Genomic DNA, 26,706 nt, shown 5'->3' with positions numbered 1-26,706 from the left:
GTGGAGGGGTGATGGAGGAGGGGGGAGGAGGGATGGTGATGATGGGAGGGGTGATGATACTGGTGGTGGTGGAGTGATAGGGAGCGGTGATGGAGGGAAGGAGGGAGGGAGGGCCAGTCGAGATGAAGGCGAGAGGGAGGTGATGTACGGGTGGACGGGATGAGAGGGATGGGTAATTATGAGGGGCGTGGCTTAATTGCACATGGGCGTGGCTTAATTATACATGGGCGTGGCTTTCTAAGCGGGTGGGCGTGGTCTTGTTGTAAGTGGGCGTGGTCACAGTCAGACCGGGGGTGTAGGCGGGGCTAAAAAAATTAGGGGCGTGTCGTACCCGGAGAGGCTCGCGCGCGATTGGCTCTTACGGGGCGGAGGGGGCGTGGCCTCTCGATGAGTGGGCGGGGCCAGAGAGCGAGTGGGCGTGGCCAGAGAGCGAGTGGGCGTGTTCCTGCCCATGCGTCTCCCGTTCCCAGCAGTCTGTCAATCAAAACTGTTAAAGTGCGTGGTGGGTGTGTGTGTGCGCTGTGCGTGTGTGCGTTACGTTCTAAGAGTCACGCACGTTCGCTCGTATATATATTTAAATACGTGTTGCGTCGCACGAATTAGGGAGGGCGCCGCGGCGAGACGAGAGGGTTCAGGAGGAGTGTGGGTTTGGTGGTGGTGGTGGTGGCGGTGGTGGTGATCTGCTGAGAGTGTGAGTGGGGTAGACGGTGCCACAAGCGGCACAGAGGAATTGGGAGAGCGGTGGAGAGAAGAAGAATCAGCAGGAGGAGAGGAGGGAGGAGAGGCGATCAGTCGCCTACTGCCCCCCCCCTCCACCCCAAGGCCCCCCCGAAATGGTACCGCTGACCGCCATCCACATGATACGGGTGCGAACGGCACATCGGATCTGAGTGAGTGCGTTGAGAGTGCGTGAACACACACACACACACGCACTGGCACGCAGACACACTGGCACACAGTCTGTGACACTGACACACGCAAGGTGTACACACTCTGTGAGACTGGCACACACTCACACTGGCACGCTGGCACACATACACACTCTGTGAGACTGGCACACACACACACTGGCACACACACACACACTGGCACGCTGGCACACACACACACACTAGCACACGCTCTGTGAGACTGGCACACACACACTGGCACACACACGCTCTGTGAGACTGACACACACACACACACTGGCACACACACACTCTGTGAGACTGGCACACATACACACACTTGCACGCTGGCACACGCTCTGTGACACTTGCAGGCACACACACTGGCACACACTCTGTGAGACTGGCACACACACACACTGGCACACACTCTGTGAGACTGGCACACACACACTGGCACGCTGTCACACGCTCTGTGACACTTGCAGGCACACAGACGCGGTCGTCTGCGTGTCGCACCTCCTATTAGCGCGGTTGGGCTACGCACGGTACGAAATAAGTTCTACATCCATAAACTGGCACGCACTCAGTGACACTGACACACAGGCACAGATACACTGACACACACTCGCTGACACTGACACACAAACACATACACACTGACACACACTCAGTGACACTGACACACAGACACACTGACACACACTCTCTGACACTGACACACTGACACACAGACACACTGACACACACTCGCTGACACTGACACACAGACACACTGACACACACTCGCTGACACTGGCACACAGACACACTGACACACTCGCTGACACAGACACACTGACAGACACACAGACACACTGACACACACTCGCTGACACTGGTACACAGACACAGATACACTGACACACACACTGACACACAGACACACACTCGCTGACACAGACACACTGATACACTGGCACCCACACTGGCACCCACACTGGCACACGCAAACGCAGACACACTGGTACAGATACTGGCACAATGACACACACAGAGACGCACTTACACACGAACAATTACATAAACTGACCAATACTGGTACATGCTAAGTGACTCTGGCAGACACACACAGCCCCCACTGAAGCAGACACACTGGCACACTGACACACACACACACCAACATACAGACACACCGGTGGAACAGGGACACTGACACACACACATTTGTACAGACACTGGCACAGTCTGACACGGTTTGACATTGGCACGCCCTAAAAAGCACACACACACACACGCATTGTTAAAGACACTTGGCTACGTACGGAGCGAAAGAAGTTCAGCATACATAGACAGACGCGAATACACACGTACGTGTGCAGACACACGCACAGACACTCATTCTCAGACAATGGGACACAGACACAGACAAAGACCCCCCGTGTAGCCTTAACAGACTGTTGGGGCAAGTGCTGTTAGCGGAGCGGCTATTAAGGCCGGCACGGCACACGAGGGGGTGGGTGGCCTGCACCATGCCCGGCCGCCTTTGTCTCTCTTGTAGCAATGTGTTTACACATCGTACTAGGTACTCAGTTGAGGTTGAGTCGACCTAAGGGAGGCCCAGGACCGGTTCAGATAATTGTCAGGGGCCCACACACACACATTGACACACGCACACCAACATACACACTGACACACGCACACCAACATACACACTGACACACGCACACCAACATACACACAGTCACTAACGGACACTGATACGCCCAGATGCTGACACACACTTCCAAAATACGCAAACAGACGCACACACACAACCACTGATACACACACAGACACACACACACAACCACTGATACCAACACGTACACACACACACAACCACTGATACACACACAGACACACACAACCATTTATACAGACACACACACACACACAACCACTGATACACACACAGACACACACACACACTGATACAAACACAGACACACACACTGATACAAACACAGACACACACAACCACTGATACAAACACGGACACACACACACTGATACACACACAGACACACACACACTGATACACACAAACACACACACTGATACACACACAGACACACACACACACAACCACTGATACCAACACGTACACACACACACACAACCACTGATACCAACACAGACACACACACACACAACCACTGATACCAACACGGACACACACACACACTGATACAAACACAGACACACACACACACTGATACACACACAGACACACACACAGACACACACACACTGATACCCACACAGACACACACACACTGATACAAACACAGACACACACACACTGATACAAACACAGACACACACACACTGATACAAACACGGACACACACACACTGATACACACACAGACACACACACACTGATAACCACACAGACACACACATACACACTGATACAAACACAGACACACATACTGATACAAACACAGACACACACAACCACTGATACAAACACGGACACACACACACTGATACACACACACACACACTGATACACACAAACACACACACTGATACACACACAGACACACACACACTGATACACACACAGACACACACACACTGATACAAACACAGCCACACACACATTGATACAAACACAGACACACACAACCACTGATACAAACACACACACTGATACAAACACAGACACACACACTGATACAAACACAGACACACACAACCACTAATACAAACACGGACACACACACACTGATACACACACAGACACACACACACTGATACAAATACAGACACACACACTGATACAAACACACACACACACATACTGATACAAACACACACACACAACCACTGATACAAACACAGACACACACAGACAACCACTGATACAAACACAGACACACACACAACCACTGATACAAACACAGACACACACAGACAACCACTGATACAAACACGGACACACACGCACACAGTGAGAGTGTACACACACACACTTGTGTATTCAACTATATACTGTTATATGTGTATGCATACATACAAATCATGCGTAGATTGTCACACGATACAAAAACCCTTAACAGACTGTAGGGGAAAGTGCTGTTAGCGAGTAGCACCTATGAAGGCCGGCACGGCACACGAGGGGGTGGGTGGCCAGCACCACGCCCGGCCGCCTTTGTCTCCCCAGTGGCGATGTTTACGCGCCGCACCCAGGTACTCATTTGAGGCCGAGTCGACCTAGGGAAGGCCCAGCACCGGTTCAGATAATCGTCACTGGGGGTGTTTTTTTTTGCCGTCAGCGGTAATCGAACCTGGGTGCGCAAGATGGACAAGATAAAGGTCCCCCGTGTAGCCGTTGCGGACTTTTGGGGCAAAGTGCTGCTAAGCGAGTAGCCATGAAGGCCGGCACCACGCCCGGACGCCTTTGTCTTACTTGACACGCGCATACACGGACACGTACAACCACTCGCGCACATTTGAAGCGTACAAATAGCACACGCGTGTGACTCGATGCCCGACACAAACACATTGATGTTCGGCGCTTAAAGGAAAAACGCGATGTGCGCGCGCGTGCACGCAAAGGCGAGCAAGCATCCGGCGTTCCCCACTAAGTGGCGGTGACGTGCCAGGCTAGGTGCACTTTGAGAACAAGTGAAGTGCCCAAGGCTGTCTAGATCCGGAGGTACGATTGGGTGACTGAGATGGCTGGCAGATGCACCAAGTGTGTCGCCCCACTGTGCCAACTTTTGCTGCGTTTTAATTGCCCGGCGCTCCTCCGCTCGTTGTTGTGAGCGTCGCTCCTCTGCCCTCTATTATTGCTGGAGGACGACTGCTTCCAACTGCCCGGTAGCGTCCTTCACGAGCCTCCTGCAACAGAGGCCGATCGTGACACCGTTAGTATCAAATCACCCTAACTCTTCTCTCGCCCGTGTCGTACCCGTTTAGTGCTGGCATGCGGTGGCTGAGCATGCGGGCGCCATGACCCAGCCAACGCATCCTCGCCTGCCGGAGGAGCTCACCGATGGGACTGTGTCCAGATCTTTCAAGGATCTGTGAACTCCTCACACTATAATTGCAGCCTTGTTAAACCCAAGATAGATCCTAGGCAGGCCAATCGGAATGTTTCAAATCGGCGAAGATGTCCACGTTTCGCGAGCATAGAGAAGGGAGGGAATAACGGTGACACCCCAAAGCTTCGTGTGGAGCGACATGCCAGGGAGCTTCCACCCATCTTTACGCAGCTGATGAAAAGATAATGACACTCGACTGATTCGGAGTGAGACATCCGCTGCCAAACCGGAGCCGGTCAAAAGCGCACCTCCCAGGCACGGAAACTTCTCCACTCTATCCACAACTGCCCCATCACTCATGGAGAGTTGAGAGGGTGCAGAATGTGATGGCATTCCCAGGCAGGTGCTTAGCTTTTGTGGGGCTGATGTTAAAGCCCCTTCTCTAAGCGGTATGTGCCAGGTGCAGCAATTAGCGGATCATCAGCACACGTAACATAGTTGACCAATAAGGAGCCATCCCTTGACCGTACCAGGGCATCTATCAAGGCTCCGACTCAGAATGTGTATTCATTCTGGAGGAATCCGATGAGCTATGAAGCTCTTTTCACAGATGTCCAGTAGTTTCACAGATGGAAATTCACGCACCCGTGATGTTGTGTGGATGCGCTGATGCCAGAACAGCGTGTTGGTGGTTACAAGCCCACGGACTGCATAGTGTGCATTTAATACATACGCACAGACAAAGAACCCCCGTATAGCCTTAATAGACTGTTAGCGAGCACCTATGAAGGCCGGCACGGCACACGAGGGGGTGGGTGGCCAGCACCACGCCCGGTCGCCTTTGTCTTCCAAGTGGCGATGTTTTTACGCACTGCACCAGGTACTCATTTGAGGCTGGGTCGACCTAAGGGAGGCCCAGGACCGGTTAAAATAATCGTCACTGGTGTGGCCGTAAGCGGGAATCAAACTCGTGTCGTCGGGTTTGTAGCGCAGCGCGCTAACCGCCGCGCCACCGCTCCACACACGCACAGACACACGCACACATACACTTATTAAATGGGTGTTAGATGATGCATGCCATACATAAGTTCTGTAATGTGCAGACGTGCAGAATGTGTACAGAGAAAAGTGTGTGCGTCGTCAATTTGTATATATCAACACGCGCAGACACACACATTGACATACACAGACACACACATTGACATACACAGACACACAAATACACGCAGACAAAGATCCCCCGTATAGCCTTAACAGACTGTTGGGACAAGTGAACCTTATGGCGTTACCCCGGGGGTACCACAGTAGCTCTCGCGTAATGTTCGTGATGCAGTCATTTTTAGTCTGTTGACGATGCGGCAATCGACTCATCTCGACCAGCTGTACTCACGATGCACCACCACCACGGTGCGTACCGCGAGCGTTCAGGGTTTCGGCGCAATCGCCCTTGCTGCGTTTCGACATCGCGGAGTGTGGCACCGATGTAGGATTGAGTGGTACCCCAGTCGCGGAGTTAAGTACACCCCTGGGAAAAATAGTGTCCCAGAAATAACATTTTAATTGCCTCGGCCGTTTAGTATTATTTGGTACTCCGGGGTACCACCATGAGGATCAAGTGCTGTTAGAGAGCACCTATTAAGGCCGGCACGGCAGGCGAGGGAGGTGGGTGGCCAGCACCACACCTGACCGTCTTTATCTCCCGAGCGGAGATGTTTATAGATCGCATCAGGTTCTCATTTGAGGCTGAGTCGACCTATTGGAGGCCCAGCACCGGTTCAGATATAATCATCACTGGTGTTGGCCACGAGCGGGAATCGAACTTGGGTCGCCGGGTTCGGAGTGCAGAGTGCTAACCACCACACTACCATTCCCCAGAGAAACACAAACTCATGTACATACACACACAAGAACACATACAGATACACATAGAGGCAGACACACTCGTGCCAGGCTAGGTCTGTTTCAAGGCCACGTGAAGTGTCGAAGGTTCGCTGGCAGGAGGTCATGGGACAGACCCCAGGTGCAATGGGCTAACCACAAACACACAGAATGGGTGTATGGGTCATGCACATAACAGTACAGGCCTTTAGAGTCTGGCTTAAAGAGCTTTATATGTCATCGGATTCCTCCAGTATAAATACATATTCTGATTCCGTTTGCAATCACCTACGGAAGCCAGCGCAGTGCACACAGTTGGACGATGGTGTGGGCCGTATTACGCCCGGCCGCCTTTGTCTTCCCAATGCTGATGTTAGTCAACAACAGAACACTGCATACTCATTTAAGGCTGAATCGACAAAACGGGATGCTTTTGACCCACTTCAGATATATGACTCGCCACCAATGTATGTGAGTCATGACATGGGAATCCAACTCAGTTTTGCCGAGTTCGTAACGGCCACTGCGCCCCACTGAGATCAACCATCCGTGAGATTAGTTGATCTCATGAATACCATCACGCATCACCGTGCGTTAAGGACAGAGCGATCCCCTAGGGTACACGGGGAATTGGGGCCATAGCCCCGAGCCCCGCGCTTTGGGGGGCCCCCGTGATGGTTGATCTCACGAATGCCATCACGCAACCACTCTCAAGCCGCCACGCTCACCGCAGTCTTACAATTGTAATAAACCCCGTTGAGACAACGTCGGGAATTCAGAATTCTTTATTAAGTTTCGTCCACAGCTCTCACTTCTTCCGTTCCTCTATGGCTCCTTCACGCTGTTGGCAGACAGCGTGAGAGAGAGAGACTGCCGCGGCCCGCCACGTGGCAGGCTCCGGACCACGGCACCAGCCACGTGACTTCCACCTTCTTTCCTCCACACTCTGACCACGTGCTGTCCTTCTCCGCCCCTTTTAATCCCTGGCCCACGTGATGCCCCGCAGCCAATCCTCAGCCACATCCCTGGAACTTTCTAGAAGCCACTGTACAGCTCCAGGGCCAAGCCCCTAACTCGACTCTCCATTGGTTGCAGGCTGAAGCCAGCAGAGCCAATCATCATCCTCCAGGCGTAGCCTTCCCATTACATCAGGGCCACGCCCCTGGCTCGACTCCCCATTGGTTGTGGGCTGAGGCCGGTAGAGCCAATCATTATCATCCAGGTGTAACCTATTTATCATCCAGGTGTAACCTCACATTACACAATCGTAAGGGTTACATCTGTCAATAACAGGTTGAGATCCCACCGCTGTTTTGGTAAGGAAACAAGGGATTGGCCAAGGGGTTTTAAATGGGGAAAAAGGCGGGAAGGAATAAATCAATCTTGGTCGGCTAAAGGCGGGGGAGAGAGCAAGAGACGGAATTGGGGACGAGGAGGAGAATGCGGGGTTTAGAAGGAAGCTTCCAGGAGGGTCTTTGGAGGAATGGGGAAGAGAGGATAAAGAGGAGGAATGACATGAGCGTGGAGCTCTTGGAGAGATGGCTTCCTATGACTGTGTGCGTCTTCTCATGAGGGAATTGAATAAAGCCCTTAGCTAAAGGTTGCCTCATGTGTGGACCTCCTTTCACCTGGAGGCAGCGGTGGGATCACATCTCGTCCCACCTGACAAAACTCAACGCCAAAGAGAGTCCACGGATGCCTGGGAGGATGAGGAGAGAAACAAAATGGAGGGGCCAGACTCCCCCCCTCTTCCTTGGCATGCTCCTGGGGCCCCGGTATCAAGAGCCGGCCCCAGCGACCCCCAGGCCCCAGTCATGGTGGTCAACCTCCGCTGGAAGAAATTATGGACTGGCTTGTGGAGGAAGTCACACCTGCAGCAGCTGGTATAGGGAAAAAGAAAACCCCCAGGGGGCAATTTCAGCCGCCCTTGCTACGTCCCGCTGATGGGTCGCCGCCACCGCTCATGCCTACGTTGCCACCGCCTCCACGGACCTCGAGCAAGCTGCCGCAGTCGGCCCCACACAGCCGCCGATGCTGCAGCCGCTGCCATACACATATGATCGAAACCACCTGGGAGCGGCCGCTCATGCCGCCACTTTTATGCCACCAGCGCCCGCCGCGAATTTCAGACACCCTGCCACTGCTGCCCAGGATCTGCCCCCGTCACCGCTACCCCAGCGAGAAGACACCGCGCCTTCTGCATCAACGCCTGTGGGCAGGCCAGCAGCAACAGGAGATGTAAACGGAAAGAGAGACGTCTTCGACCGCCCCAGAGCTGTGGGAGAGGACATTTTCCGGTGGTCCTCGTTAGAAAAGAATCTGACAGCTCATAGCGGGTTTTTTTGTGTGGATTTTCAAGGACTGAATAAAGAGACATTGGCGAATGCATAACCCTTGCCACATATTGACATTCCTTAGATGCGTTCGCAGGGGCCACATTTTTCAGTGCCCTGGACCTTTCATCCGAGTTTTTTCAGCTTCCCCATGACTCTAATTTGGAACCTAAAATGGCTTTTAGAACACCTCAGGGGCTGTTTCAATACAACTGCATGCCAATGGGGTTGCAGACGGCACCGGCAGCGTTCCAGAGGTTTATGGAGCTTGTATTAGCTGGATCTGCAGCAGGACACATGTCTCATACGTCTAGACCAGAGGTCGCAAACGGGTTTTGATTCCTTACCCGTACCCGTACCCGGCCGCAACAGGGTCGAAAACGGGTACCTGTACCCTACCCGATACCCGGCTACCCGTACCCGGCCGGGTATCGGGTAGGGTACGGGTACGGGTACCCGATTGCGACCTCTGGGATGAAGCCATGTTGCAGGCGCGGGTGGGTTGATTCTAGGAACTTGAATTGTGAGAAGAGACAAGACGTTGGGAAATGAGTGACAAACGGTTACTCACCAGTGACTCATGGCCAACCCGTACCCGGCCGCACCAGGGTCGCAAACGGGTACCCGTACCCAGCCGGGTACGGGTAGCCGGGTATCCGGTAGGGTACGGGTATCGGGTACCCAATTGCGACCTCTGGTCTAGACGACCGTGTTGAGCCCCTCATTGGACATCCGATGACAGGTAGCAATGTGTACGGATTGCACACGTCACAAGCCACACCGCCTTACACTTCCAATGTCCCCTTACAGACCATTACTGTATTGAGGGTAAATGAAATCGTGGCCCTAGACATCCTCGGGCCCTTTCCCACGACCCCATGGCGACATTTCTTCTTGCTGGTCGAGGGCCAAATACATGACCCATTTCGCCGATGGCATTGCCCATTCCAAACCAAATAGCGCAATCGATCACTGAGGCCTCATGGATATGTGGGCATGTGGTGGACAAGGGATCTTCCTGAGCACTTGCTGACCGACCAGGGTGAAACTTTTTTTTTCTTCCCAAGAAGTCGTGCACTTCACCCTGACACCCGCAAATGGACGGGAACGGTTGAAAGATTGAATTGGACCGTTTCAGCCACATTATGCCGCGTGGTCAGTGAGAGCGAATCGACGAGATACTGGACATTTCCTGTAGTTTTCGAGGATCATCGGCTGGCTCCGCACGCCACCACAGTATTTTTCCCCCCAAATCTTCCTTGGGTATGGCCAAAAGTCGGCACCTCCGATTGAGAATCGGCCGGTCAAGGCACACCCACCTGCGTGGCCGCACACATTGACTGCCTTCAAAGAGGTACAGGGAGGCAGCTAGAGCCAAACTCCGCTGTGATCTACGGCCATGAATTAATGGATTTGAGCAAATGCCCTCACGGGCACACGTTAGAGGGCCGGCGATCTGGCATGGCTGTACCGCCCGCAGGTCGCCAGTCGGCACGTACGACAAATTGCATAGGCCTTGCCAGGGTCCTGTCGAAGGTCATCCAGGCTCTTAGGCCACAATGTGTTATTATCTGGTGAGATCGCCGCCGTTGTTGGTACGTTCACATACTTCTCTCCTGCAAGCGAATGTCCACAGCCCAGGCATCTCTTCATCCATCATCACCTGCACCTACGGTGTCATTAAAGCCTGCCGGAATTGGGGGTGCAATTCACTTCACACCCATCCACTCACCTGTCGGGTTTCAGCTAAGCCTGGTCGTCCTCCAGGGGACGACTGTGACTAAGCCATTGCTGACCTCCCCCGGAACTACGAGTTGCACTTCAGACTCTAACTGGACCGGTTGTGGCTCTCCTGGATGCACGATGACTTTCACGGGAAGCTCGCCTTTTTGTTCTTGCGAGCTCCCCTCCGAAATGTTGTGTCAAAGGTGGCACTGTGTCGAAAAGCCAGAGGAGTTAATTTTTTTTTCTTTCTTATTTTTTGTTCTTTCTCATCTATAGAATCTAGGGAAGGTCTCATTGTCCATGAGATACGCATACTTTTCTTTTCTTGTGCAATTCTCACTTTTAGTTCTTTTTAATTTCCTAGCTGTGCAATGTCCTGTCTTTCTCTTCTCCGTTTGTTCTAGGGAAGTCACGTGGCACATGACATTATTGTATTGCATGACATCATTGTCTCTGAACATGGCTGCTGATCTCAGACATGAGTCTGCTGTCGTTATTCTTTGAATCTAGAACAGTCTCCTTTAAGGTTAGATCGGAGAGCACACATTTGCTCTGCAATCTTTCTCTCCGGGGTCATGTCCTTGGTTAGCTGAGGACAGCTGACTCTCCAGGAAGGGGTGGGTGATGCAAAGATGCTTTGAATGAATTAATTAATAAAGACTGAGCTCGCACAGCTGTTTTGACAAGGAAGCAAGGAGATTGGCCAGGGGGTTGGAATGGGGGGGAAGGCGCGAAAAATAAAAATAAAGGAAGTAAGGGATGGGATTGAGGGGGGGAGGGGCCTTCCCGGGAGGTTCTTAGAAGGAAGGAAGGAGGAAGAGAGGATAAAGAGGAGGCATTACGTGAGCACAGGGCTCTCGGAGAGACGGCTTCCTGCGCGTGCGTGTTCTGGTGACGGATTTGAGCAAAAGATGGCATCGCGTGGGGGACTCCCCGTTTCAAGGTTCGCAATCGATCGTTTGATTGAATCGCGACAAATAAACCTACCGCGCGAAAAGACAAATTGTTAGTGAGTGTGTAAGTATAAATAATGAGCATCAGCAACTAAGAGTGTCCCTATTATAGCCGTACACGACCCTGCCATCTCCCGGGGCCTCCCCTATATCAGCTTATCCTTAAACCAGCAGCAGCGGCAGCAGCACCTCCTGTGGTATTTATAAACATCAGCACTGGGGGAGATAAAGGCGGCCGTTGTGTAGCGATCCTCTTGATCAAACCGAACCCCCCCCCAACCCCACCCGTTCTGTGCCACCGTCTGTCCCGGCGTCGAAAGCAGAGGTCGTAAACGGGTTTTGATTCCTTACCCGTACCCGTACCCGGCCGCACCAGGGTCGCAAATGGGTACCCGTTCCCGGCCGGGTACGGGTACCCGTTCCCTACCCGTACCCGTACCCTACCCGAAATGAGTGACAAACGGTGACTCACCAGTGACTCACGGCCTACCCGTACCCGGCCGGGTACGGGTAGCCGGGTATCGGGTAGGGTACGGGTATCGGGTACCCGGTTGCGACCTCTGGTTGAAAGGCCCTCGCCAACGGCACGGTTTGCCCCCAAACAGTCCGTTAATGGCCGCAGCGCACGTGCGCGCAAGGGCCATGCTGCTTCCGTCGTTTCGTTTAGGGTAAGTCGGGAGCCTCCGGTAGAGTGTCTTGTAATTCGTGGTGACTGTGATGTAATTATAGCTCTTTATAATTTGCAGAGTGGCCGGCACAGCACACTGCGTTACGACCCCCCCTCCCTCCCTCCACCCTGAGTTCTATTCCCGGGGCCACGGCCAACATCAGTGGCAAGTGATATCTGAACTGGTCCCTGGGCCTCCTCCTTGCCTGACTCGCCACACCCCACGCGAGGCCACTTCTTCTCCAGCATGCGCTGATCAGCGTGGTGGGGTAGGGTAGGTTAAACCTTCACCCCCCCAGCCCGCGCAAGATAGATACGGGTGTGGGGAGGCCTTCATCCACACAACGCTGAACTTGAATTATGCTCGAAGTTGTGTTTTCATCATATTAGCTCCACAGTCCCCGAGATACGAGCATCGGCACTTACGAACGAACCACACCAAAATGTTATTATATTTAACCATCCGACTTGCAAACGTTCGGTCGTACTTACTAACCGAACCGCGGAACTATTTTGTTTGGCGGAGCGATCCTCCGCGAGATGTACGAGTCCCAGCATCTGCTCGGACTCATCACATTACTCGCGACAAGCAAACCAGAATAAGGACTCGGGGTGAGTGACAATAAAACGGATTTTTTTTCTTTCCATGCAACTTTATTTTATGTTTTCTCTACAAGAAGAGTATTTATTGCAAGGAAACAGTACAATGTTTCTTCTCGTTTATGAGTTTAACAGCGCTTCCATTTTCTTGTTGAGCCATAAGACTATTTTATAACGCAGCACAATCAGATATTGAGTTCCGAGATACGAACACATCGTCTTACGGACAAGTCTCGGGAACGTATCCCGTTCGTAAGTAGAGGACTGCCCTATGGAATAAAGGTGTGATGTGTATTAGTCATTTCGTGGTGCCTAATCTTGAATAAGTCGACACGTAAAAGATACACGGGATAACTAACAGGACACATTCCTCTAACACTGGCCTTAAGAAAATACGTAGTACGCGACGTTTCGGACAATGGTCCTTCTTCAGAGAACATAGCAAAGCCACGTGGATTATTCTACCTCTATGGCCTCACTATGCTCCGTGAATTAGGCTCATTGCCCGAAACGTCACCTATTTATTTTCTCTCTCTCTTGTTCAGGCCACGGTGCTATTGACAAATGCGGTGATTCTTTGTTTTCTGCGCAAGTTACAGACTTGTCTTTGATCGTGGGTGGGTGGGCGGATCGTTGGAAGAATTGAGACAGGGATGGGATGGGCTGGCGTGTGGGTGGTGGGTAGAAGGAAGAATAGGAGCGCGTGCGCGCGTGTGTGAAGGGGGGTGCAACGATGATGCGATGGATGAAATCGCGGGTGGTTATAACGCAGGATGGATTCGCGAGTGGATGGAACTATGAGTGGGCGTAAAGGATGGGAAGGACTGGTGACGCTCTGAATGAAACGATGGGTGGTGATATGAAGCATGGGCTGGATCGGTGGAAGGATTGGTGGGCGCGCGCGCGTGCGCGTGTGTGTGTGTGGACGTACTTAGTGGGGAGCGGTGGTGTAGCTGTTAGCGCGCTGCGCTATGAACCGGGTTCAATTCCCGATCACGGCCAACACCAGTGACGATTATCTGAACCCGTCCTGGGCCTCCCCTAGGTCGACTCAACCTGAAATGAGTACCCGGTGCGGTGTGTAAACATCGCCACTGGTGTTGCTGGCCACCCACCCCCTCGTGTGCCGTTTCAGCCTTCATAGGTGATTGCTAACAGCACTTGCCCCTACAGTCTGTTAAGGCTATACGGGGGATCTTTGTCTTTGTGGACGTACTTAACGCAATTGCGCCAATCACTGCGCCACCGCTCCCCACGCCACGGCAGGCGCTTGCCACTACCCACAGGAGTTTGTTCAAATTAGTTACGGGAGTTATTTATTCGTCGTGTAGATATAGAGTAAGGGGCCGTCCATAAATGACGTCACGCACCTGGGGGGGGGGGGTCAGACATTTGTGACGGCGTGTGACGAGGGGGGGGGGGTGAAAAATGTGACGTCACATCAAAATGCGCAACTTTAAATAAATATAGAATTGTCATAACAACACTCATTGTTATAACAACACTCCTACAACACCAGAGTACAGCGCCACATTAAATACGCACTATACAATGACAATAGTTTAAAGCGATTTGAAGCATGTTTTATTTCCAAAATGGAAATATGGTTTTTGGGGGGGGTGGGGCAGAGCTTTGTGACGTCATATTTGAGGGGCGGGGGGGGGTCTGACTTTTTTGTGACGCCGTGTGACGAGGGGGGGAGACGGGAGGGGGCGGTCAAAAATCGTTCAAAATCGCGTGACGTCATTTATGGACGGCCCCAAAGGGGAATCTTTTTGTATTTTGTGTAAATCATGGCTGGGTATTGAACCCAGGTGGCCTTCTTGCTACCTCATCGACATGAGCCGCAGAAAACCCGGTGCAGACGAAGATCCCCCCCAACCACCCCCACCCCCCCCCACCATGAACCCTTGTCAGACTTTCCTGCGGGGCAAGGCTCTACAAGCGGGCACTTCATTGTTGTTAGGAAGGCCGACAACGGCTCGTTCTGACCACAACTTTCATTGTCTCTGGTGGGGGCGGGGCGGAGGGCGGAGTCTCCGGAGAGACCGCCCACTTAAGCCCCGTCCCTGCTACGGCGCTGCAAATACAAATTCAAAGATATTCTTCGGTTTTTTCGGTAAATTCTAGATTTGAAGCTTTCGTGACTGCAAGGATTCATATTCTTAGGTTTTTTCGGTAAAGTCACGTAGGTCTTTTAAATACTGGGATTTTTCTGGAATACTTTTGCTTCAAGATTTGAAGCTTTCGTGACTGCAAGGATTTATATTCTTAGGTTATTTTCGGTAAAGTCACGTAGGTAAAAAATGTAAATTAATAAAAGTAAAATAAAAATAAAATAAAAATCACGACGTTTCGGAAGCAACACAAAAGCTTCCGTCTTCAGGTGGAACAGTCACAGCACGATATTTTACTTTTATTAATTTAAATTTTTTACCTACGTGACTTTACCGAAAAAAACCTAAGAATATTTTTCGGTAAAGTCACGTAGGTAAAAAATTTAATTAATCAAAGTATGACGTCACAAAGCTCTGCCCCCCAAACCCCCCTCACTTGATACAGCTATCGTGCTGTGACGGTTCCACCTGAAGACGGAAGCTTGTGTTGCCTCGAAACGTCGTGATTTCTTTTTTTATTTTACTTTTATTAATTTTAATTTTTTACCTACGTGACTTTACCGACAAAAACTAAGAACATGAATCCTTGCAGTCACGAAAGCTTCAAATCTAAAATTCAAAGATGCCCCCATCACCAGCACCACTGGAGCCTCCACAGACTTTTGGTGCAAGTTGCTTTTAGCGAGCAAGCAGCACCTGTGAAGGCCCGCACGGCACACGACGCGGTTCGTGTGGCCAGCAGCACCCCCAGCCGCCTTTGTCTCCCTGAGCGGCGATGTTTCACTACGCACCGCACCGGGGGTTACTCGTTTGAGGCCGTGTCGACCTAGGGGGGGGACCCCGGGACCGGTTCAGACATTCGTGACCGGCGTTGGCCATGAGCGGGGATCGATGGCGGTACCCCGAGGAATACCAAATAATACTACATGAGCGAGGCAATTAAATACTTTATTTCTGGGACACTATTTTTCCCCAGGGGTGTACTCAATTCCGCGACTGGGGTACCACTCAATCCTACATCGGTGCCACACTCCGCGATGTCGAAACGCAGCGAGGACGATTGCGCCGAAACCCCGAACGCTCGCGGTATGCACCGTGGTGGTGCATCGTGAGTGTACAGCTCGTCGAGACGAGTCGATTGCCGCCTCGCCGACCGTCAACAGACTAAACACGACTGCATCACGGACATCGTGCGAGAGGCGGGCTACCATGGCACCCCGGGGTACCGCCATAAGGTTCAATTCGCTCACGGCGGTTGCCCCCCCGCGCACTTGCGCGTCACGCTCGCAGTGCCCTACGCCACGCTCAGCTGAAACGTTGCGGACCAGACGACCGCTCTTCAAGACTTCGTATCAGAGGTCACAATCGGCTACCCGATACCCGTACCCTACCCGATACCCGGCTACCCGTACCCGGCCGGGTACGGGTACGGGTACCCGTTTGCGACCCTGGTGCGGCCGGGTACGGGTACGGGTAGGTCGTGAGTCACTGGTGAGTAACCGTTTGTCACTCATTTCGGGTAGGGTACGGGTAGGGAATGGGTACCCGTACCCGGCCGCGTACGAATACGGGTACCCATTTACGACCCTGGTGCGGCCGGGTACGGGTAAGGAATCAAAACCCGTTTGCGACCTCTGCTTCGTATCGCCTCGAGCAAACGAGGCCCCGAGATGCGGACAAATTGGGGCACTCGTAGAGATCTGTGAGCGCAGCGAGAATGACTCTCAACGCAAATAGACTGGCAATTGGAAGGGGCGTTTTTCGTTTTATGGGAGCACTTGAGCACAAGTCACCCGGCTCGCACTCCGGGTTAAGGGTCATGTCTGGGTGAACACAAAGCAACCGAACGTGCACACGCGGACATCCATCCACACTATACTCTTAGGTTTTTTTCGGTAAAGTCACGTAGGTAAAAATAATAATGAAATTAATAATAATAAATTTATCTACGCGACTTTACCGAAAAAAAACCTAAGAGTATGAATCCTTGCAGTCACGAAAGCTTCAAATCTAGAATCCATCCACACTGCCTTGTGGGCCAGTGGAATGTACTTGATCATACTTCACCACGCTGGTCATTGGGGGTTGGTGAGACGGCTGATGTTAGGCAATCGGACTCGAACTGGGGCTGGTCACCCACCGGATTTAGAACTCGGCACGATGGCACCATCGCGCCACCGCGCTCGTTGTGCACACGCAAAGCGTCTTGCCACAAATGAACCACAAGGTCTGGCTGATTTCGTCAAGGAGCCATAAACCATCATCACGTGACACTCCGGGCGGTTATCATCCTCGTAGCAGCAGCAGCGACGGATTTTGGACTCGGCCATCGATCAAAGGCGGTGGTCACCGCGTGGTCGCGCGGCGCTTTCGGATGCGCTGCTGCTGCGGCCGTCTGGAACGCTCTTCCTCGACGATATCGGGAAGCCGCTGGGAGCTGTGATGCACTTTTAAATCATCATCATCATCATCATCTGGATTGACAAACTCACTTCTTTAGAATCGTTCTTTTTGTGTTGAGGTAGTTGTCCTGTTTCTGCACTTTCCATTAGCACGCTTGGCTACGCACGGTGCAGCAAGAGGTTCAACGTGCAAACTACATTCAAACTATCTTCTTGGTTCTTACGGTGAAGTCACGTAGAAGGGAAATAATAAAATAAATAAAATAAAACATTATAAAATAATATAATAAAATAATATAATCATATGATCATAATTCTTATTATTTTTTATTATGTTTGATTTTTATTATTTGTAGTTTGAATGTAAATTTCGATTTAAAGCTTTCGTGACTGCAGGGATTCATCTTCTTGGTTCTTTCGGTTAAGTCACGTAGAAGGGAAATAATAAAATAATAAAAATAAAACATAATAAAATAATATAATAAAATAACATAATAATTAATGTTATTATTTATTCTGTTTTATTTTTATTATTGTATTATTTCCCTTCTACGTGACTTTACCGAAAGAACCAAGAAGATGAATCGAAATTTACATTCAAACTACATTCATACTACATTCAAACTCTACCGTGGGCTGGGGAATAACCGGATAGCAATCGATTACTCTGAATATTAATCGATAGGCCGATTAATATAATCGATTGTTGATGGATATCAATCGATTGTTGATGGATATTAATCGATCGCTGGTGAATATCAGTCGATCGCTGATGAATATGGATCGATTGTTGATGGATATTAATCACTTAGTGATATCTGCGGTCCAGTTTCGTCTTTGAGATTGTGAATTCATGGGCAGTGCGAGCCAGTGGTGAATGAAAGGGCTGTTAGTCGCGGTGACTTGGGAGTAATGTGAGACGGTGATTTTGTAAGAGTTCATGATGGTTCTATATATACATACAGTGTGTGTGTGTATAGTATTTATATAATTGTACTCGTGCGTACGCGTAGCGAGAAAAGCGATGTGAAATGTCACGGTTTAACGCTCCTTCCAAACCAAGAACCGCGATGTTTTAGTTTTTTGCGTAGCGTACAACGGAGAAGAAGGTTATACAAACACAGACAAAGATCCCCCGTATAGCCTCTACTAAGCCAGTGGCTCTTAGCCCTTCACTGCAGCCTTGCCACCCCTTTTGGTGCTCAGTCGTTACAAACAAAACACATGTGGAATGTTAAAAAATACATCGGCTTTGACGAAACGAAGCAAGTTGTTACTTACGTGCCCCCGCGCCTCATTTGCGTTGTCGATGATTTTCACCTTCGAACAAATAAATATCGGCCCGTGTCTTTCGCACCATCCACAAAGGGCATCTCGCACCCCGGCCCCCCCTCCCCATGGGGTAGCGTGATGCACCGCAGGCTAAGAAGATTGACGCGGACTTTCTGCGGCAAGTGCTGTTTGGTGAGCACCTTCTTATGAAGGGCCAACGTAGCATGCGATGGGGGGGGGGGGGGTGAGACCACAAAAAAATAAACACACGTCCGCCTTTGTCTCCCCGGCTCTGATGCTTACGCAAAGGTAGAACAACGGCCGCCATTCGTCGCTGAGCGGCGGTGACGTCGCCACGACGCTTGCGCCAGGCTAGGTGCACTCCGTATGTTTGTTTGGGTGAAACTTAATTCGCACCGTACCTGCCCAGCCGCGCTAATCCCGAGGTGCCAGTGGGTGGGGGGGGAGGGAGTACAGCAAACTAAACACAACAAGCGGTTGTAATGAAATGAGTTTTCGATATAGATTTTTTTTTAAAGGCTTTCACTTGAAGTGTCGAAGGCTCCGTGCCAGAGGTCGCAACCGGGTACCCGATACCCGTACCCTACCCGATACCCGGCTACCCGTACCCGACCGGGTACGGGTACCCGTTTGCGACCCTGGTGCGGCCGGGTACGGGTACGGGTAGGCCGTGAGTCACTGGTGAGTAACTGTTTGTCACTCATTTCCCAACGTTTTGTCTCTTCTCACAATTCAAGTTCCTAGAATCAACCCACCCGCGCCTGCAACATGGCTTCATCCCAGAGGTCGCAATCAGGTACCCGATACCCGTACCCTACCCGTACCCGGCCGGGTACGGGTAGGGTACGGGTACGGCCGGGTACGGGTACCCGTTTGCGACCCTGGTGCGGCCGGGTACGGGTACGGGTAAGGAATCAAAACCCGTTTGCGACCTTTACTCCGTGCTTGGCAGGAGGTCACGGGACAGACCCAGGTGCCATGGGTTGACTTACCGAGATCACTGGCAGATGCACCGCCAACCGTAATCGTTGACACACTCACGTGCATATATACTCACATCACCAATATGCACATTCATATACAGACGAAGACAAAGATCCCTGTATAGCCTGACCAGACCGTTGGGACAAGTGCTGTTAGCGAGCACCTATAAAGGCCGGCACGGCACACGAGGGGGTGGGTGCCCAACACCGCACCCGGCCGCCTTTGTCTCCCCAGTGGTGATGTTTACACACCGCACCAGATACTCAATTTGGGCTGAGTCCACAGTACACATTGACGTACGTACATACACTCACACACACCGACGATGATTTTGATGGTGGTGGTGATCGTGGCAATGACAGTGGATTTATTTATTTTCGATTTAAAGCTTTCGTGACTGCAGGGATTCATCTTCTTGGTTCTTTCGGTAAAGTCACGTAGAAGGGAAATAATTAAATAAAAAAAATAAAACATTATACAATATTTTATTATGTTTTATTTTTATTATTTGAAAATGACAGTGGAGTTAAGTTGACCCAGGTTAGGGTTTGAACCCATGCGCAGGGAAGCTCCTCTCTTCTCGCCGTAGCAACGCCACGTGTTTAAATAAGTGCACAATGTTGGGCCCAAGCGGAATCATCGAAGCATTAAACAATCACAACAGTGTTCCAGTGTAGAATCGTTCCGCTTGCCAAATGGTTGAAAGTTCAGCGTGACCTCAAAAGTCGATTCGAAGTTGTTGGGGTTTGTCTGTCTGTGTGTGCAGCGGTCAGCGCTACGCTGCGCTCCGAACCTGGCGACCCGAGTTCGATTCCCGCTCACGGCCAAAATCAGTGACGATTATCTGAACCGGTCCTGGGCCTCCCCTAGGTCGACTCAGCCTCAAATGAGTATCTGGTGCTGGTGTGTAAACATCGCCACTAATGGAGACAAAGGCGGCCGAGCGTGGTGTTGGTCCATCCACCCCCTCGTGTGCCGTGCCGGCCTTCATAGGTGCTCGCTAACAGCACTTGCCCCAACAGTCTGTAGCAGGCTATACGGGGGATCTTTGTCTTTGTAGCGTTCGTAGCCAACCGTGCTAATCGGAGGTGCGAGGGGAGGGACAGCGAACTGAACACTAGAAGAAGTTCTCAAGAAATGACTTGTCAATCCAGATGACGACGACGACGATTAAACATTGCATCACAGCTCCCAGCGGCTTCCAAATAACGGACGCGAGGACGTTCCAGACGGCCGCAGGAGCGCGCCTCTGTCGAGATGTCACGACTCTGACGATCAATCGACTCGCATTGTAACCGGCTGCAGTACTCTCTCAATTAACTGCCCCCCCCCCGCCGCCCATCACCTCCCGTCCAGCGGCACACACCAAAAAATAGTTTTGGATTCGTCTAGCGGTTCTAGAAATCCGGTGGAGCGTGCATTGAGTGCCTCACTTAATTGGATACCACCACCCCGCGTCTCAGACGCCCGCCTTGTGTATCTCTCCTTCGCTTGGCCCGAACGCGCTGGAAATGAATACACAGAGCCCATGATTAGTCACAGGGCCATATGCCAGTCATATACAAACATCCCAGTGTATATGATAGCAGGCACTGTATTTATAAATGCCTGAGAGGCCATTGGCGTGATGTGTGTATTTACTATGTATAGTGTGTGCCCGCGTGCCCGTGCGTGTGTGTGCGCGCGTGTCTTTGTGTGTGAGGAGCGGTGGTGCAGCGGTTAGCGCTACGAACCCGGCGAACCCGGGTTCGATTCCCGCTCACGGCCAACACCGGTGACGATTATTATTTGAACGGGCCCTCGGTCTCCCCTAGGTCGACTCGGTCTCAAATGAGTACCTGGTGCGGTGTGTAAACATCGCCACTGGGGAGACAAAGGCGGCCGGGCGTGGTGCTGGCCACCCACCCCCTCGTGTGCCGTGCCAGCCTTCATAAGCGCTCGCTAACAGCACTTGCCCCAACAGACTGTTAAGGTTATACGGGGGATCTTTGTCTTTTTTGTGTGCGCCCGTATGTTACCGTGCTGTGTGTATGCGCAGGTTGTATGTTGAACCTGTTTGAAACTTCTTTCGCGCCGTGCGTAGCCAACTGTGGCAATCCGTGGCAGTGCGGGTTGATCTGTGCGAGCCTATATATAGGCTGCGCGTGCGTCTGTATGTGTCGCTGTGTAGTGTGTGTGTGTCTGTATGTGTAGTGTGTGTGTCTGTATGTATGTGTCGGTGTATAGTGTGTGTGTGTGTCTGTGTAGTGTGTGTAGTGTGTGTGTCTGTATGTGTCGCTGTGTAGTGAGTGTGTGTGTCTGTATGTGTCGGTGTGTAGTGTGTGTGTGTGTCTGTATGTTTAGTGTGTAGTGTGTGTGTCTGTATGTGTCGCTGTGTATAGTGAGTGTGTGTGTGTGTGTGTACTGTGTGTAGTGTGTGAGTCTGTATGTAGTGTGTGTAGTGTGTGTGTCTGTATGTATGTAGTGTGTGTGTCTGTATGTAGTGGGTGGGTCTGTATGTGAAGTGTGAGTGTGTGTATCTGTATGTGTCGGTGTGTAGTGTGTGTGTGTCTGTATGTGTCGGTGTGTAGTGTGTGTGTGTTGTATGTGTAGTGTGTGTATCTGTATGTGTCGGTGTGTAGTGAGTGTGTGTGTCTGTATGTGTCGGTGTGTAGTGTGTGTGTGTCTGTATGTAGTGTGTGTGTCTGTATGTAGTGTGAGTGTGTGTGTCTGTGTGTGTCTGTATGTAGTGTGTGTGTGTCTGTATGTAGTGTGTGTGTGTCTGTCTGTATGTGTTGGTGTATAGTGAGTGTGTGTGTCTATGTAGTGTGTGTATAGTGTGTGTGTGTCTGTATGCAGTGTGTGTAGTGTGTGTGTGTCTATATGTGTAGTGTGTGTGTGTCTGTATGTAGTGTGTGTAGTGTGTGTGTCTGTAGGAGAGTGTGGAGGGGAGTAGAGTGAGATGAGAGGTGAGAGGTAGGAGAGTGCGTGGAGGGGAGGAGAGTGAGATGAGAGGGGAGAGGTAGGAGAGTGCGTGGAGGGGAGTAGAGTGAGATGAGAGGGGAGAGGTAGGAGAGTGCGTGGAGGGGAGTAGAGAGAGATGAGAGGGGAGAGGCAGGAGAGTGTGTGGAGGGGAGTAGAGTGAGATGAGAGGGGAGAGGTAGGAGAGTGTGGAGGGGAGTAGAGTGAGATGAGAGGGGAGAGGCAGGAGTGTGTGGAGGGGAGTAGAGTGAGGTGAGAGGGGAGAGGTAGGAGAGTGCGTGGAGGGGAGTAGAGTGAGATGAGAGGGGAGAGGTAGGAGAGTGCGTGGAGGGGAGTAGAGTGAGATGAGAGGGGAGAGGAGTGAGATGAGAGGGGAGGTAGGGGAGGTCGTGGAGGGGAGTAGAGAGAGATGAGGGGGAGAGGCAGGAGAGTGCGTGGAGGGAGTGGAGTGAGATGAGGGGAGAGGTAGGAGAGTGGGTGGAGGGGAGTAGAGTGAGATGAGAGGGGAGAGGTAGGAGAGTGGGTGGAGGGGAGTAGAGAGATGAGAGGGAGAGGTAGGAGAGTGCGTGGAGGGGAGTAGAGAGAGATGGGGGAGAGGCAGGAGAGTGCGTGGAGGGGAGTGGAGTGAGAGAGGGGAGAGGTAGGAGAGTGCGTGGAGGGGAGTAGAGTGAGATGAGAGGGGAGAGGTAGGAGAGTGTGTGGAGGGGAGTAGAGTGAGATGAGAGGGGAGAGGTAGGAGAGTGTGGAGGGGAGTAGAGTGAGATGAGAGGGGAGAGGTAGGAGAGTGCGTGGAGGGGAGTAGAGTGAGATGAGGGGAGAGGTAGGAGAGTGTGTGGAGGGGAGTAGAGTGAGATGAGAGGGGAGAGGTAGGAGAGTGTGTGGAGGGGAGTAGAGTGAGATGAGAGGGGAGAGGTAGGAGAGTGCGTGGAGGGGAGTAGAGTGAGATGAGAGGGGAGAGGTAGGAGAGTGGGTGGAGGGGAGTAGAGAGAGATGAGAGGGGAGAGGTAGGAGAGTGCGTGGAGGGGAGTAGAGAGAGATGAGGGGGGAGAGGCAGGAGATGTGGTGGAGGGGAGTGGAGTGAGATGAGAGGGAGAGGCAGGAGAGTGCATGGAGGGAAGTAGAGTGAGATGAGAGGGGAGAGGTAGGAGAGTGCGTGGAGGGGAGTAGAGTGAGATGAAAGGGGAGAGGTAGGAGAGTGCGTGGAGGGGAGTGAGATAAGAGGGGAGAGGTAGGAGAGTGTGTGGAGGGGAGTAGAGTGAGGTGAGAGGGGAGAGGTAGGAAAGTGTGCAGGGGAGTAGAGTGAGATGAGAGGGGAGAGGTAGGAGAGTGCGTGGGAGGGGAGTGGAGTGAGATGAGAGGGAGAGGTAGGAGAGTGCGTGGAGGGGAGTAGAGTGAGATGAGAGGGGAGAGGTAGGAGAGTGCGTGGAGGGGAGTAGAGTGAGATGAGAGGGGAGAGGCAGGAGAGTGCGTGGAGGGGAGTAGAGTGAGATGAGAGGTGAGAGGCAGGAGAGTGCGTGGAGGGGAGTAGAGTGAGATGAGAGGGGAGAGGCAGGAGAGTGCGTGGAGGGCAGTAGAGTGAGATGAGAGGGGAGAGGTAGGAGAGCGCGTGGAGGGGAGTAGAATGAGATGAGAGGGGAGAGGCAGGAGAGTGCGTGGAGGGGAGTATATTGAGGTGAGGTAGGAGATACGAGTTCATACATGGTGCATGTATGCGTGCATGTGGTGTGATGTGTATATTTACTGAGTTATAGTGTGTGTGTTTGGCATTATGTGTATATTTACTGTGTATTTTGTGTGTGGGTGTGGCGTGTTTGGGTGCGTGCATGTGGCGTGATATGTCTATTCACTATATATATAGCGTGTGTATTTGGCAATACGAATATCAGCTACGTATCGTGTGTGTGTGTGTTTGGCATTATGTGTATGTTTACTGTGTATAACCTGTGTCCGTGTGTGGGTGTGTGTGTCAGGGCGGGGAGCGGTGGTGCAGCGGTTAGCGCTACGCTGCGCCACGAACCCGGCGACCCGAGTTCGATTCCCGCTCACGGCCACCAACATCAGAGACGATCATCGTAACGGGTCCTGGGCCTCCCCTAGGTCCACTCCGCACTGGGGAGACAAAGGCGGCCGGGCGCGGTGCTGGCCACCCACCCACTCGTGTGCCGTATCGGGCGGGCATAGGTGCTCACTATCAGCACTTGCCCCAAAAGTCTGCTTAGGCTGCACAGGGGATCTTTGCCTTTTGTACGTGGCAGGGTTATACTGTTTGGCTGTTATCCAGCCCGAGTTTACATTTGGACTCCTTATATCTCGAGTTAAGGCCATTGGCGGCGCGTTACGGTGAGAGTGAGTGGTGAAGTATGGGGGTCTGGCTCGTGTTAGAGGTGGCGTCCTGTGTGCCTATGCGTGGGTATGTGAGTGTGTGTGCGTATGTATGTGTATGTGTGTGTGTATGTGTGTGTGTGTATGTGTGTGTGGGTATGTGTGTGTGTATGAGTGTGTGTATGTGTGTGTATGTGAGTGTGTGTGGGTTTGTGAGTATGTGTGTGTATGTATGTGTGGATATGTGTGTGTGGGTATGTGTGTATATGTGTGTGTATGTGTGGGTATGTGTGTGTATGTAAGTATGTGTTTGTATGTGAGTATGTGTGTGTGTATGTGTGTATGTGTCTGTATGTGTGTGTGTATGTGAGCATGTGTGTATGTGTGTGTCTGTATGTGTGTGTGTGTGTCTGTCTGTATGTATGTGTGGGTATGTGAGTATGTGTGTCTGTATGTGTGTGCATGTGAGTATGTGTGTGTGTGTATGTGAGTATGTGTGTGTGTGTATGTGTGAGTATGTGAGTATGTGTGTGTGTGTATGTGAGTATGTGTGTCTGTATGTGTCTGTATGTGTGTGTATGTGAGTATGTGTGTCTGTATGTGTGAGTATGTGTGTCTGTATGTGTGGGTATGTGTGGGGAGCCAGTGGCGTCAGTGGTGAACGCACTGCCCCCCGAACCCGGCGACCCGAGTTCGATTCCCACACCGTTGAGGTTTTATCTGAACCGGTCCTGGGCCTTGCCGAGGTTAACCTCGTGCGGTGTGTGGTAAACATCGCCACTGGGGAGACAAAGGCGGCCGGGCGTGTTGCTGGCCACCACAGTCACTCTCGTGTGTGATGCTTATCAAGACCCGTGGTGTGTGCACAAGTGGAGTCTACAACGCGTCTTATTATCCTGACCAATTGCCAGCGTTGGATAGGGGGGGGGGGGGGGTTCAACACGCGTTAAATTGTATTATCCTATCCTCTCTGTGCTATGAAGAAGGGTCATTGTCCGAAACGTCGCCTATTGTTTCATTCCCTTCTTGGCGGTGGTCAACTCCCCCGTACCTTTCCTTGTCAATGACTTTGTAGCTGTTACCACTCTGCATGCCTCCACGCATAGCTTCACACAGCAGCATTGTGTCCCGTGTCTCCCTGCAGTAGCTTCACACAGCACCAATGTGTCCCGTGTCTCCCCGTGTCTCCACGCAGTAGCAACACACATCAGAAATGTCTCCCCGTGTCTCCCCGTGTCTCCACGCAGTAGCTTCACACAGCAGCATTGTGTCCCGTGTCTCCCCGTGTCTCCACGCAGTCGCAACACACATCAGAAATGTCTCTCCGTGTCTCCCCGTGTCTCCATGCAGTAGCTACAAACAGCAGCAATGTGTCCCCGTGTCTCCCCGTGTCTCCACGCAGTAGCTTCACACAGTAGCATTGTGTCCCGTGTCTCCACGCAGTAGCTTCACACAGCAGCATTGTGTCCCTGTGTCTCCCCGTGTCTCCCCATGTCTCCACGCAGTAGCTACATACAGCACCAATGTATCCCCGTGTCTCCCTGCAGTAGCTACAAACAGCAGCAA

General features: G+C 51.9%; 1 protein-coding gene across 1 annotated transcript in view; it reads left to right on the top strand.

Moving 5' to 3' along the window:
- The first annotated feature begins 528 nt into the window (after window positions 1–528).
- LOC133341945 (uncharacterized) overlaps window positions 529–26,706 on the top strand; it is a 163,187-nt gene continuing 137,009 nt past the window's right edge. The window contains exon 1 of the mRNA XM_061550788.1: window positions 529–890. The gene's annotated coding sequence lies outside the window, so the exon portion shown is untranslated. The remainder of the gene's footprint in view (window positions 891–26,706) is intronic.

This window comes from Lethenteron reissneri, chromosome 13, assembly GCF_015708825.2.
Source record: "Lethenteron reissneri isolate LAM-NWPU_2019-01 chromosome 13, ASM1570882v1, whole genome shotgun sequence".
NCBI classification, from domain to species: domain Eukaryota; kingdom Metazoa; phylum Chordata; class Hyperoartia; order Petromyzontiformes; family Petromyzontidae; genus Lethenteron; species Lethenteron reissneri.
This window is presented reverse-complemented; position numbering and strand designations above follow the sequence as displayed.